We start from the raw sequence: 13,528 nt of genomic DNA on the forward strand, positions 1-13,528 counted from the left end.
GGTTCTCAGTTGTAACAGCCGAGATATGATGGAAAGGCGTTCCTCTGCATGCTTGGGTTACAGCCAAAAGCCATTAGCAAATCTGCCGGTCCCTTTTGGTAGCCTGATGTATTGCAGCACTGGGGATTTGATTTCTGCGCCTCCTCCCCCCCCAGTGAAACCGTCTGGGGGATCTCTTATCTCACTGACTTTTCTATCAAACGGAAACTTTGAAGAGAAGTTAAAACGGTGTCATTGACAAAGTGACTGGCACTGTTGAAACTGTAACTGCCCAATAGCTGTGGCATGCAACTTAGGAGGTGTATTTCAGCAGTGAGGTATTTGTTCTCCATGTTTCAAGAGAGAGGCAACTGAACGTTACAGGTTTTTCCCCAGTATTTTGACGGCGTGCTCGGCAGTGCTTTATTTCTGCCCCTCTTTCCGTGGCGCGTTTCCCTGGCGCTTCAGTAGCGTCTCTCTTGGGCAGCGCAGCTGGGCAGATGTCCCTCCTAGTGACACAGCGCACAACCCCCCCCGGTCACATAATAACCGTGCATTTTGGAGAGAGATGATTTAACGGTATCCCAGCTGTGCAAGTTAAATGAATGCAAAAGAAAACTCAAATGCTTTTCTAGTGTGAGTCCTGTTGTTGGATGTATATAAACATACGGCCACCTTTTTAGCGTAGAGTGAATTACTGAGATGTGTTCTTTATTTTCCATGTTACTCTCTAAAGGTTTACACTTCCCTTTCAGCTTTCTTGACCAAGCGAGCAAGACGTGCAGCAGCAGCAGCAGCGCGAGGGCCGTAGCCGTTGTGGTGGATCCGTAAGCGTAGATTCTGATGACGGTCCGGCCTTGTCCTGCAGCCTCACTGGGCTGTCTCCCTGCAGCAGTGCTGGAAGGAAGCGATGAGGCGTTTTCCAAGAGCAGCAAGAGCGTTGACTTTTAGGTGAAGAAGGTGTTGAAAATCCTACCGCTTGGTCTCAATAGGGATTTGAAGCGTTGCAGTCAGTGTAGCTGTTAAAGCGTGCGCTGTATCTGGAGCGGACCCGTTTCCCTAGAATCCTGCTTTAGCTCAGCTCCTCTCCTATCCCTTATTCTGACTGAATCCCTGTACTTTCTGCTGTGCTGTTTTTTTTTCATGTGCTGAAAGGGAATGTGGGGTTTTTGTTTTTCAGCGGTCTTGCTGTAAGCGTCTGGTGGTGCTCCCTAGATCCCCCCGGCCAGGTTTCCCTGCGGGTGGTGAAGCATGGTGAGGGTCAGGGGCCAGCCCTGTGGCTGGAGGCTCCTGGCTCTGTGTGCGGTGGGTGCCCCGCAGGTGGTGGGGAGAGCCCGGGGCCGAGAGGGACCGGGGCCGTTTGTTGCCCTGGGGAGTCGGTCGCAGCGCGGGAAGGGAGGGGGAAGATGGCGGAGCAGAGGCCGAGCGAGAGACGTGGCACCGTCCTCGGGCACGCTCCCCTATGGCGTGGGGCGGCTGCCAGGCTGCGGGACAGGGGCTGGGGGGGCTGCCCCCCCCTTTATTTTTCTAGCGGAGCTCCCCTTTTTTGGTGGGGCATGTACATATGTAAATGGCCTGATGAAGGTAAGGAGCTGGCAGTTGGGGCAGTTTCCCTTGTTTTGTTTGTCTTTTGGGTGTGACGAAGAAGAGGGGAGGCTGGGGAGTGATGATGTCTATTGGGGCACCCCAGTGTCACTGGGGGGGACGATGGTGATGTGGCAGAGGAGCAGGTTGAGTGGGGGGAGGGGGGGGTCACGGGACAGTTCACCCCCCCGAAAGGGGGGTGACAGCCCCCAAATGCCTGAGAATTGGTGGGGGAGGGATTAAATAATGAAAAACTGTAAATATGGGTGTGAGGCATGGAAGTAGAGAAAAATCTCTCCTTTTTATGTATATTGAAAAATTTTATGTATATATACGTAAAAAAGATTTGACAAGAAAGCCCTCTGTCTAATCTCTTATAGAAAGGATGGTAGAATAGGAAAAAAATCTAAATCGAGGTATATAGGGTTATACAATAGAAAAAGAACTCATATATATGACTAAAACAAGGAGTTTAAAAGTGCATAAAAAGAGGATGTAGCTGAAGAAATTTTCAATGGCAACAAGGCAGAGCGAGCTCTCCCCACCTGCAGTACCGACTTCTGTCCACACAGAGGCAGCAGCGAGCACAAAAAAAAAACCCCAAACCAACGGCTATCGCGCATGCGCGGCTCCCCAGCTGCAGTACCGAATTTTGTCCACAGGGCGGCAGGGGCGAGCATAAAAAAGCGCCACCGCGCATGCGCGACTCCTAGCTGCAGTACCGACCTCTCTTCGCACGGCGGCAGCAGCGAGCGCGGCAAAAATGCACCAACGCGCATGCGCAGCTCCGCAGCTGCAGTACTGCATCTCGTGCACGCGGAGGCAGCAGCGAGCAGCAAAAAAAATGCACCACTGTGCATGCGCGGATCCCCAGCTGCAATATCGACTTTTGTCCACACGGGTGCAGCAGCGAGTACCAAGAAATTGCACCACTGCGCATGCGCAGCTCCCCCGCTGCAGTACCGACTGCTGTACACCGAGCGGCAGCAGCGAGCTCGGGAAAAATGCGCTACCGCGCATGCGCTACGCCCTAGCTGCAGTACCGACATTTGTCCACACGGTGGAAGCGGCGAGCTCGGGAAAATGCAGCACTGCGCATGCGCGGCTCCCCAGCTGCAGTACCGATCTTTGTCCACCGGGCGGCAGCAGCGAGCCCACACACACAAAAATATTGTGCCAGTGCGCATGCGCGCCTCCCGAGCTGCAGTACCGACTTTTGTCCAGACAGCGGCAGCAGCGAGCTCGGGAAAATGCGCCACCGCGCATGCGCTTCTCCCTGGCTGCAGTACTGAATTTTGTCCATCCCGCGGCAGCAGCGAGCCGGGGGATAATGCGCCACGGCGCATGCGCGGATGCCCGTCTGCAGTACTGCATTATGTCCGGACGGCGGCAGCAGCGAGCACGAAAACAAATTGCACCACTGCTCATGCGCGGCTCCCCATCTGCAGCACCGACATTTGTCCACACGGTGGCAGCAGCGAGCCCGGGAAAATGCACCACCGCGCATGCGCGGCTCCCCAGCTCCAGTATAGACATTTGTCCAAACGGGGGCAGCAGCGAGTACCAATAAATGGCACCACTGCGCATGCGCGGCTCCAAGGCTGCAGTACCGACCTTTGTCCACCGGGCGGCAGCAGCGAGCACTCGAAACTCCGTCACTGCGCACGCGCGGTTCCCCGGCTGCAGTACCGACGTTTGTCCACCGGGCGGCAGCAGCGAGTTCGGGAAAATGCACCACTGCGCATGTGCGGCTCCCCAGCTGCAGTACCGCATTCTATCCACACAGCGGCAGCAGCGAGCACCAAAAGAGTAGCACCCCTGCGCATGCGCGGCTCCCCAGCTGCAGTACCGACCTTTGTCCACCCGGCGGCAGCACCGAGCACCAACAAAATTGCGCCACCGCGCATGCGCAGCTCCCCAGCTGCAGTACCGACATTGGTCCACTGAGCGGCAGCAGCGAGCACTTGAAAATGCGCCACCGCGCATGCGCGGCTCCCCCCCTGAGGTACTGACGTTTGGTCGTCGGGACGGTCGGAAGCCGGAACTGCAGCTCGGCACCGCGCATGCGTGTGCGCGCACCAGCGGCTCTGCCATCCCGGAGGGAAGTCCTCGCGTCCGGCTCTGCTCTCGCACGCTGCCCGTCATCGGCAAGTAAAAATTCTGGGCTTGGCTTTGGCATTGTCCTGTAAGGGAAAGCTCTGGCTCGGGATGTCAGTTGCTTACTTGCTGTGGAATGGTCGTGTTTTTCAGCAATCGTTCCAAATAGAACGGGTTGGGTGGGGCAGGGCAGAGTAAGGGTCTTTGCAGGCACCTGGGAAGTAAAGTCTTGAACGTAGAAAAGCTTAAAGCATTTGCTGGACAGGAGGTTTCTCTGTACCCACTACATCCGTTGCTTATTAGCAGTGACTGATGTTTGTAAGAGTGCCGTGTGGAAGTGTGAACATTCGTTACTGAACTAAAACTGCTTTGGTTCTGTGTAGAAAGCAGAGGAACTACAAAACAACATATATACCCCCCCCCCCCTTTTTTTTTTTGGTTAAACGTACCGTGTTTGCAGGGCCTTAGCTTTCTATTGCCAGACTGGGCAAAGCTTCCCAAGCTCAGTTCCCCCACAGTCACCAAAAGTCTCCCATAGTTGCCAGGATGGTGAGTTAGTTTTGGGCTTCTAGCCCTCCATTCCGCCATTGTTTTAGTCAGATCCTGAATGCCGCTCAGTTAAAGACTCACGAGAATTGCTTAACATTTGCATTTGGAAGTCATGCTTCAAACAATGAATTTTCAACAAAATTTTTTTTGACGCTAGCCAATGAACTCCTGTAATACTGGAGAAAAATGACATTTTTAGTGGCTGTTGAATCTCAGAGTGATAACATCGGCATCCCTGTTTGAGCCCTTACCGCAACCGTTGCAATGTTTGTTTACGCGCTGCTCGGTTCTTTTGTAAAGGTGCGTAGCTGTGGGAGGTGCGTTATTCCGAAGGTGCTACGGCGCCGATGCTCTGGCTGTTGGCAGGAATGGGCAAAGCGGAAGGCTCTGTGGCTGGGGGAGAACGGCGTGGACCTGCGACCGTTCTCTCTGTTGCTCCGGAATTTCGACGGCTGGGTCGGGCTGCTAAATCGATGGAACGACTGGAAGACATTTCAGAAAAGTGAGTACTCTACTTCCCTTTATCTTTTAAAGTCGTCGTCTTTCTACAGACACCTGTCCACGGCTTAGATATTTGATTTGCGTGAAACAGACCCGGAATTTTGCTTGAAGTAGTGTTCTGATTCGCTGAAATTCCCCGTAGGCAGAGAGCAAGAATTACAAATGTTGCTTGGTGGTTGAAGATCTCCGGGTTGCTGTGAAAGCGAACTTGCCAGAATGAGTAGGAAGCAGCCTGAATTCCAACAGAGATACCGTCTAAAAGGTCCTTTTCTTGACAGGAAAAGAGCTTCACGAAACGTCGGCGCTGTTTGCCGGGGGGCCTCCGACATACCTGTTCAGTCGTCGTGGGCTTTGTGCGATTCCCGCAGGCGCAATCTTGAAGAAATTTTGTACGGCAGCCGGTATCTTGGCTTACTTTCTATCTCGCGCTTGGTCGCTTGCGCCTGCTAAAAACTTAATGGAGTGTCAAATGAACCCACAGGAAAATGTCCTCAACTCGTGCTGGTAGGGCAAGCCCGCTGTAGTTGATAAAATGGGAAAATAGCACGCTGTTTTGAAAAATTTGCCTTGCGAGGACAAGGGCTGTCTCCTGGCGGGCAAGTGAATTCTGTGACTGATTCCACCGCTCCGCCCGGGCACTTGAAGGAGGCGGTCCCTAAGGCAATGCAATCTAAAATGGGGGTCGTTTGGGGTTTTTTAGTCATTTCTTAGGGATGTGAGGCTCGTGTGGGTGTTTAGCTTGTCCTGTTCTTTCTGTTCCTAATTCCGATCCCGCTGACGGGCGTCAAAGAACGGTCGTGTTGTAGTCTAACGGTGTCGTCTACCGGGAGCTGGTGGAAGGCCAGGGCTTAGGTAAAGCCGATAAGGAGGATGCAGGCTGGAAAGCGGAACGTCTAAACGAGAATTACTGTCCTTGGGAGAGAAGCACATCCTGAAGAAAGAGGTAAGCTAATTAAAATGGTTTGGGAACCATCCGAAACAACTAGTAGGAGCGTGATAAGAAGCACCCTCCCGCAAACTATCCTCGTTATAATCCTAAAAGTCACACCCCTCGAGCTGGAGACCCCGGCCCAAGCAGAGAGCCCTCACCGCTCAGCGTGCGCAGCACGTTAAAGTAGCGCTGTAGCTTTAAGTTGACATAAGAGAAATGTAGACCGATAGAAAACTGCTTTGTGTGATTACTTATGCATATGCATAGCTAGACCGTATAAATACTGTACTTGTATGACCGAACTCTGTGCTAGCTTTGCGGAGCTACCGCCTAGCGCCCATCTCTGCGCAGACATGAAATAAACATACCTCTGCCCTGTGCGTATATTGGCGTCTCGCACACCGGGCAAGTGACCTCACGCGTGTGGGATAACGGTTTTGGCACCCCAGATGGGACCGAGCCGACAGCCTCGCCCGGTTCGTCTTGCCGCGTCCGACGGGGAGAAGAGGCCTGAGCGGACTCCGGCGCGCACCGACCTGTCGACCGGGGACTCCTTCAGCTCCTCTCCTGCAGTCGGGCGGTGGCGACGCAACGGTGCAATGCTAGTGAAAAGAGGTATTTTTGGGGGATAGGAGAAAAGGGGGAGTAGGGGCAAGATCTCTCGGGAAGCAGGCACCCTCTGTTCTGTTCTGGGCTCTGCATAAGACGCACCAGGAAAGATAGGTGGCAGTAGCGTAGTTCTGTTTGTTTCTACACGCCGTCCTGTTCAACAGAGGGAGACGTCCCTCGTTCTGGTTTGTGTAGAAATGCTGGGTTTTTCGGTACCGATGTGGGCGCTGCTGCTTCCCAGGAGGCACCCCTTTGCTCTCCTCTAGGATGCATCCTGAAGCATTGCAATCAATTTGGGGGAGATCCCACCACTAAGAATGGGCTAAAACGATATTGTAATCAACGGTGGCCACGATCTCGATTGGAAGATGGTGAAAAATGGCCTGAGAATGGATCCTTGAGATATAACGCTATATCGGAATGAATGTTGTTTTGTCGGAGAACGGAAAAATGGGATGGAATGCCTTACGTGGATATGGTTTTTCCGTTAAGACGCGATTGGGATATTAGGAAGAAAGGTGGTTTAGTGGATTCTAAACATCAGGTTGGAATATATGCGTTAAAAGAGAAAAAGGGAAAACCTCGTTGTATTGAATGGGAAAATTCGGAAGAGGATATTCAGCTGTTGGTAGCTCCTCCCAAACAGGCAGAATCTGATAGCTCAAGCGATAATGGAGTTGTGAGTGCTGTCTCTAAAAGAACAAGGGGACAGAAACCGATAGTTCAAGCTCCCCTCAGCCAGGCTCTAGGGCCTGAAGGAAGAGCGGTATCCGTACACGTACCTTTTACCGCTTCTGCTTTATTAAACTGGCAACGGGCAGTCAGATCCTATCGAAACAATCCAGAGGGAATGTATAGTACTGTTAATCATGACTCATAATCCTAACTGGGGAGATGTACAGGCTCTCCTAGAATATTTGTTTCCCCCTGAGGAGAGGAGAACAATTTTAGAGAAGGCTAGAGAGGGACTGGTCCAACAATGTGTGTGTGTGTGTGTGGGGGTGCCTAATACCATTACGTACCTCCCAAAGGAGGATCCGGAGTGGGATCCAAACACAAGTGTGAGGGATTACAGAGGGTAAAGGAATATCCAAAGTTAATTGGGTATGGGATTCAACATGGAGTGCAAAAGCCTAAGAATTTATCTAATCAGATCTCGATCCGGAAGATGATAGCAATTCAAAGTTATTGAACACGCCGTTTATTGGTCAAGCGGCAGCAGATATAAGAAAGAGATGACAAAAGGTAGAGGGCGAGGATGGCATGACAATCTCGCGGTTCTTGTCAGTCGCGTATAAGGTACGTAATAGTGGGGAGGAAACAGAAGAGAAGGAGAAGCGGGGACGAGTAACGCCGCAAGCTTCTTTGTTGGCTGCCTTGACAGAAGACCGAGAAAAAGGGAGAGAAAATACACGAGGTGAATTTTGTGGGCGAGGAAGGGGCCGTAGCAATAATAGTAGAAATGGTTATGACATTCCCCTGGGAATGAATCGGCGTGCAAATCGTAAGCGAGAGGGCCGTTGGAAAAAAGATTGTCCGCCCCGTCTGAGTCATCTCGGGAAAGAGAGACAGAAGAAGGGGTTGGAGTCATGACGGAGATTGGGTTGGACTGAAGGGGGCCGGAGGAGTCTATGAAAGTTTCCCCAGACGATCCTCTGTTTCCAGTCAAGCTGGGGAATGAAAGACTAGATTTTTTAATTGATAGTGGAGCCACACATGCTGTAGTAAGTAGTTGTAGGGGACCCCTTAAGCAGAACTAAAATAAGCGTTGTTGGTGCAACAGGGAAAAAGACTTGAAGGCTGTTTTTACAAGCTATGGAATGTTCCACTGGAAATACTAAATGAACTCATGAATTCCTTTCTATGCCAGCATGCCCCTAGCATTGCTTGGGTGGGATTTACTTGTAAACTGAATGCACAACTAAGTTCTTCTGAAGACTCTGTTCAGTTGACTCTGTTCAGCCCGCAGGGGACGTCGCCTGTTTGTGGCGGACGCCAGCCCGCAGGGGACGTTGCCTGTTTGTGGCGGATGCCAGCCCGAACGGGACCTCGCCTGTTTGGGGCACACCGATGGCGGGCGCTGTCGCCAAAAGGCAAAGCAGGGTCATAGCAGAGTTTTCCATTTCTGGGGATGGGCTCAGCCGTCTCCTGCACAAACTTCTGTTACGTAGCAATGGGGATGGTAGCTTTCTTTTGTTTTCTTGAAGAACAAGAGGATGATGGAGCACGTTACAAGAGCATGATCATTTTCTCTTCCTTTGGCAGCACAGGCACCCAAGGCCAGCCCGCATTCAAGGAACAGCACGAGGATATCCGTGCCGACCGTCAGCAGAGGAAGGAAGCTTCTTTTGGAGGCCGAGGCGATGAAGCAGAGTCCTTAATTGTTCTGTTTGATTTTCAGCATGGGTGCGGGGAGGGCCTGGGACATGCCAAACATGGTCCCGGACAGGGGAGCTGTCTCTTACGTGGGAGGCTGTGAGAGCTATCATGGACACCACCGGACCGGCATCCTGTAAGGGTGCTTTCACATGTTTTCTTGTTTAGAGGCCAACCTTGGCTTTGGGCCGTAAAATAAAGTCTGCCAGGCCGGTGCCAGCTTGGAGGCAGCATCTGCCCACAGCGGTGCCAGCTTGGTGGTGGTGTCTGCCCGTGCCGGTGCCAGGTTGCTGGCTGTGTCTGGCTTGTGAGGGTTGGGGTAATTGGCCCCCTGTTCCCGATGGGCTCCAGCTGTGGCCTGGGGCAGCACAGGTGGGACCCATGAGGCGAGGATGGGGCTGGGCCCAGGGTTTAAAAAGGGCTGGGGCTGGGCCCAGGGTTTAAAAGGGCTGAGGATGGGGCTGGCCCTGCTGTGCCGAGGGGCTCTATGTGGGGAGGGGGCTGCCTAGGCATGCCTGCCTGCGGGAGCTGGCTGAGGAGTGAAAGGAAGGGGCTTCCCCAGGCAGCTGCCTCCAGCAAGGAGCAGCCGGTCCCCGCAGCCGGGAAGGATCCCTCCCAGCCGTCCCCGACAGAGCGCACCACCAGCGCGTGGTGCCGGGAGCTCGGTGCCCCCATGGGCCGCACACGTGAGCCGCCGTGTCTCTGGGAAGCCTCTTGGGAGAGGAGCATTGGGGCACCTGGGCGGGCGAGGCAGCCGGCACTGTGGAGGAGGAAGGGGCAGGGGCCGAGAGAGAAGCCCCGGGGCGCTGAAGGTCTCCCGGCGGTGGCAGGAGCTGCGGTGAGTCGCGCATCCCTCGCGTGCCTCCGGGCCCCTCTCTGCCGTGCTTCTCCAGACCTCTGCCTGCCTCCTTGCCTGTACCTGCCTCTGTCTCCCTTTCAGGCTGTTTGGCTCCCCAAAGCTTTTTGCCCTTCTGCTAGCGCTGCCCTCCACACCGTCACCTTCTACGTTTCCTTTCTATGCCCCTCCCTTTCCAGCTCCCCACCTGCTCTTATTTCACTCTTCCCGCACTGCCTTCTTCCGCATTGCTGGGGAAAATGGCATTTCGAGGTCTCCCTCTGTGCAGTGGCCTGTCTCTCTTTGCAGTGACTCCCTCTGCTCTGCACCCTGTCTACTTTTTTCTAGTAAACTGTCCCTATTTTTCTTTTTTTTTTTACTCTCATAATTCTTCTTTTTTTGAAATTTTGTTTCTAGGTTTACTCTTATCTTGTTTTCTGTCTCTCTTTTTTTTTTTTAATTTTTTCCTGTATCCTGTTGCTTTTAAAATTTTCATTCTGTGTCTACTTTAGTCAAGATGTCTCTCCCTGTTTAATTGTTTCCTGTCTGTCCTGTACCCCGTTGCTTTTAAATTGTCTTTCCTCGTCTATCTTTATCCGGTTTGCTGTCCTCATTTTTTAATTTGTTCTAGTCTGTGCTGTGCCCAGTTGCCTTTAAATTTTTCTTTTTATGTCTCCATCTACTTGGGTTTTTTGCTATTTTTTTTTTCCTCTCTTAATGTCTTTTGAATTGAAAAAGCTTTTGAATTTTTGTTTCTATGTTCACTTGTATGTATTTTTTCTGTCTCTTGTTTATTTTTTCCCTATCTGTGCTGTATATTGTGACCTGTAAAATTTTTTTCTGCCTACTTTTACCCAGATGTCTAACCCTATTTTTTATTATTTCCAGGCTTTCCTGTGTCACGTTGCTTTTGAATTTTTTTCTCTATCTCCTTGTATCCAGTTCACTGTCTTTATTTTCTCTTTCATGCTAGCCTGTGCCATAGCCTGTGTCCTGGTTTTGGCTGGGATAGAGTTAATTTTCTTCCAGGTAGCTGCTATAGTGCTGTGTTTTGGATTTTAGGATGAGAATAAGATTGATAACACGCTGATGTTTTGGCTGTTGCTAAGCGGTGTTTACACCAGTCAAGGACTTTTTCAGCTTCCCGTGCTCTGGCAGGTGCACAAGAAATGGGAGGGGGCACAGCCAGGACAGTGGATCCAAACTGACCAAAGGGCTATTCCATACCATAGGATGTCGTGCCCGGTATAGAAACTGGGGGGAGTTGGCCGGGGGTAGCGGTCGCTGCTCGGGGACTGGCTGGGCGTCGGTCGGCGGGTGGTGAGCGGTTGTATCTTTTCTATTTTCCCTCCCTTGGGTTTTGTTCCTCTCGCTCTCTCTTGTGGTTTTCCTCCTCATTACAATTCATTATTATTATTCCTACTATTTTGTTCCGATTATTAAACTGTTCTTATCTCGACCCACCAGTTTTCTTGTGCTCTTCCAATTCTCTCCCCCATCCCACCGGGGGGGGGAGTGAGCGAGCGGTTGCGTGGTGCTTAGCTGCCGGCTGGGGCTAAACCACGACACCCTGTCGCTTTTTAAATGTTGTTTCTGTGTCTTTGTTTATTTAGTTTGCTGTCCCTCTATTTTATTGTTTTCTTCCTTGAAGGCCTTTGTTTTTCAGTTTTTCTCTATGCCTGCTTTTATCTAGTTTGCTCTTCCTATTTTTAAATTTTTTCTCCTCTGCCTTGTACCCTTTTGCTTTTTCAGTGTTCTTTCTGTGTCGACTTTTATCGAGCTGTCTGTCCCTGTGTTTTTAGTTCTCTCTGTCTTGTCACATACCCTGTTGCTGCTTAAATTTTCTTTCTGTCTTTTATTTTTTTCTCTTCTCTCCATTCATCCTGAGGCGTTAGAGGGTCTCCTCGGCATGCTGTTATTTCTGAAGCGTAACTTGTACCCCTCTGGCTTTGTAAGAACATCTCCTCCCTCTTCCTCAGAGCAGTCTCTTTGTCCTCTCCTCCATCTCGCTTGCCTCCAGTGGGTCGGCGTCTCCCTCGTCACCTCCGTACTCTGTTCAGATCCCCTCCCCAGTGCCTTTGTGCCCTCAAGCCGCCTTCTGTCTCTCTGGCCATCTCGGCACCCCTCTGTTTCTGTCGCGACGCTTCCTGCCAGCGCCCTTGTGGTCCATGGCCATCCTTTAGTTCTGCAGCGGGCTTTGTATCTTTCTTCTTCAGAGACAACGCTTCCTCAGGCTTCCGTTTTCCCTCAGAGCACTCTTGCCTTCCCTCCGCCATGTCGGATGCCTCTGTTCGGTCCCCGGTCCCCTGAGGACATCTCTACTCTGTTCAGATCCCCTCCCGAGGACCTCATTGTGTCAGCAATCCTTTGTTTGTCTCTTTGTCCACGTTTCCCCCGACCCCCGGAGCCCCCTCGTTCCTGTCATGACGCCGCCCGAGACTGTCCTCGTGCCCCACGGCACCCTTCCAGCTCTGCAGCCCTCTTTGTGTCTCTCTCTTATTCGGACAGAACCCCTCCTCAGGCTGTCGTTGTGCCCCACAGCTCCCTTACCTTATTCACTGCCGTCTAGGATGTCTCCCTTCGGTCGCTCATCCCCTGAGGACATCGCTGGGACACCCTCTTGAGTTTTGCATTGCCTGCCAGAGCTGCCTTCTGTCTGTCTGTCTGTCTCCCTCCCTCTCTCTCAGCAGCCGCCTTGTGCCGTCACCGTGCCTCCTGAGGCCGTCCTCGTGCCCCGCAGCCCTCTGTGGCTCTGTAGCACAATTTGCACCCTTCTTGCTCCCGAGAACCATTCCCGATGACATCTTTCATCTCCAGAGCACTCATGTTGTCCTCTCTGCTAGCTAGGACACCTCTGTTCAGTCCCTGGTCCCCTGAGGGCATCCGTAGTCTGTTCAAATCCCCTCTGGACTTCTTCACCACGCCCTCGAGCCTTCTTGTGTCTGTCCCTCTCAGAAGCCCTCTGCTACTGTCACGCTGCCTCCCGAGCAGCACGCTTTTAGCTCCGTAAGCCCCCTTTGGACTCGCTTTGTTGCCATCGCACCTCTCCTAAGATCTCTGTTCCCAAAAAAGAGTGTTCTTGTTCTTTTCTATGCCATCTAGGATGCCTGCCGAGCTCAGGGACGAGGCCGAGCTCCTGAAACCGAGCTCCAGGGACGAGGCCGCCGCTCGGCCTAGGTCCCACGACTCAGCCTAGGCCCCACAGCTCGGCCCTGCACCTCGGCCGCTCGGCCTCGGCCCTCACACACGCACGCGCACAAAACCAGAGAACCTTTCCCTCAGAAAAATACCTAGGGATGGAGTTAATGAGAAGACAGGAGACTCTGCTGATCAGGCACAGGGCATGGCCAGACAATCCTACTGACCAGCAACCTATTTGCGTGCCACCAGCCCTTTTTATCCCCTTGTCCCTCTCTTTTCCGATGCTTGTTCCTCCCCAAACTCCTCTGCTACCTCCCCTTCCCCACCTTTGGTTCCTCCAGTAAACAGACCATAGTACATCCTGTGCGGTCCCCACGTGCGTCCCACAGCCTTAGTCGGCAACCTTTCTCAGTCTGTATGGTGATCCGGAAAGCCGCTCCCGTCTACTCGTCGTGACGAGTGTCGCCCCGTACTGTGGGGCTGGCGGCTCTGCCGGGACAGCTCTGGGAGGAGCCCGGGCAGGGAATCCGTTTCTCTGGCTGGGTCGCTGGGGTGCCTTACCTGGCACAGCGCCTCTGTGTGACTTGGGGTTTATGGAGACAAGCTTTTTATCACATAACCTAGCAGGGAACCGCACTTAAAAGCTTTGGGAAAATGCTCTAAAACTAGAATTGTCCAATGACCTTAGTAGTTGGATTGGTTTGTAGGATAATCCTATCAGAGGCATCAACTTGAAGACGGCTGCTTGACCCATTTTGTTGATTTCAGGCGTGTTGTTTGAAGGAAGAATGTACAGAAAGGGCCGAGGAGGTGCGACAAGGAGACAGGAAAGAGCAAGTAAGTTTTGAGAGAGGGGAAGAACCTCAGCGCTGCGAGTGACTGAAGGTGCTAAGGGCGAAGAGATTTTTGCGTTAGGTATGCGCATA

The 13,528-nt window shown here is 52.3% G+C and overlaps 1 protein-coding gene across 14 annotated transcripts in view; it reads left to right on the plus strand.

The window, feature by feature from the left end:
- The window catches only part of C2CD2L (C2CD2 like), a 66,064-nt gene that overhangs the window by 34,114 nt on the left and 18,422 nt on the right, over nt 1-13,528 (plus strand). For 9 of the 14 annotated variants that reach the window (XR_012045939.1, XR_012045937.1, XR_012045935.1 and 6 more), the window contains one exon: nt 735-1,718. The gene's annotated coding sequence lies outside the window, so the exon portion shown is untranslated. Of the gene's footprint in view, nt 1-734; nt 3,711-4,509; nt 4,712-4,988; nt 5,112-5,500; nt 5,654-6,090; nt 6,222-8,515; nt 8,763-9,113; nt 9,465-12,759; nt 13,440-13,528 lie in introns of those variants that run through there. The other 5 variants (XR_012045943.1, XR_012045948.1, XR_012045938.1 and 2 more) reach the window with 5 other exon arrangements.

This window comes from Ciconia boyciana, chromosome 20, assembly GCF_034638445.1.
Source record: "Ciconia boyciana chromosome 20, ASM3463844v1, whole genome shotgun sequence".
Taxonomy (NCBI): domain Eukaryota; kingdom Metazoa; phylum Chordata; class Aves; order Ciconiiformes; family Ciconiidae; genus Ciconia; species Ciconia boyciana.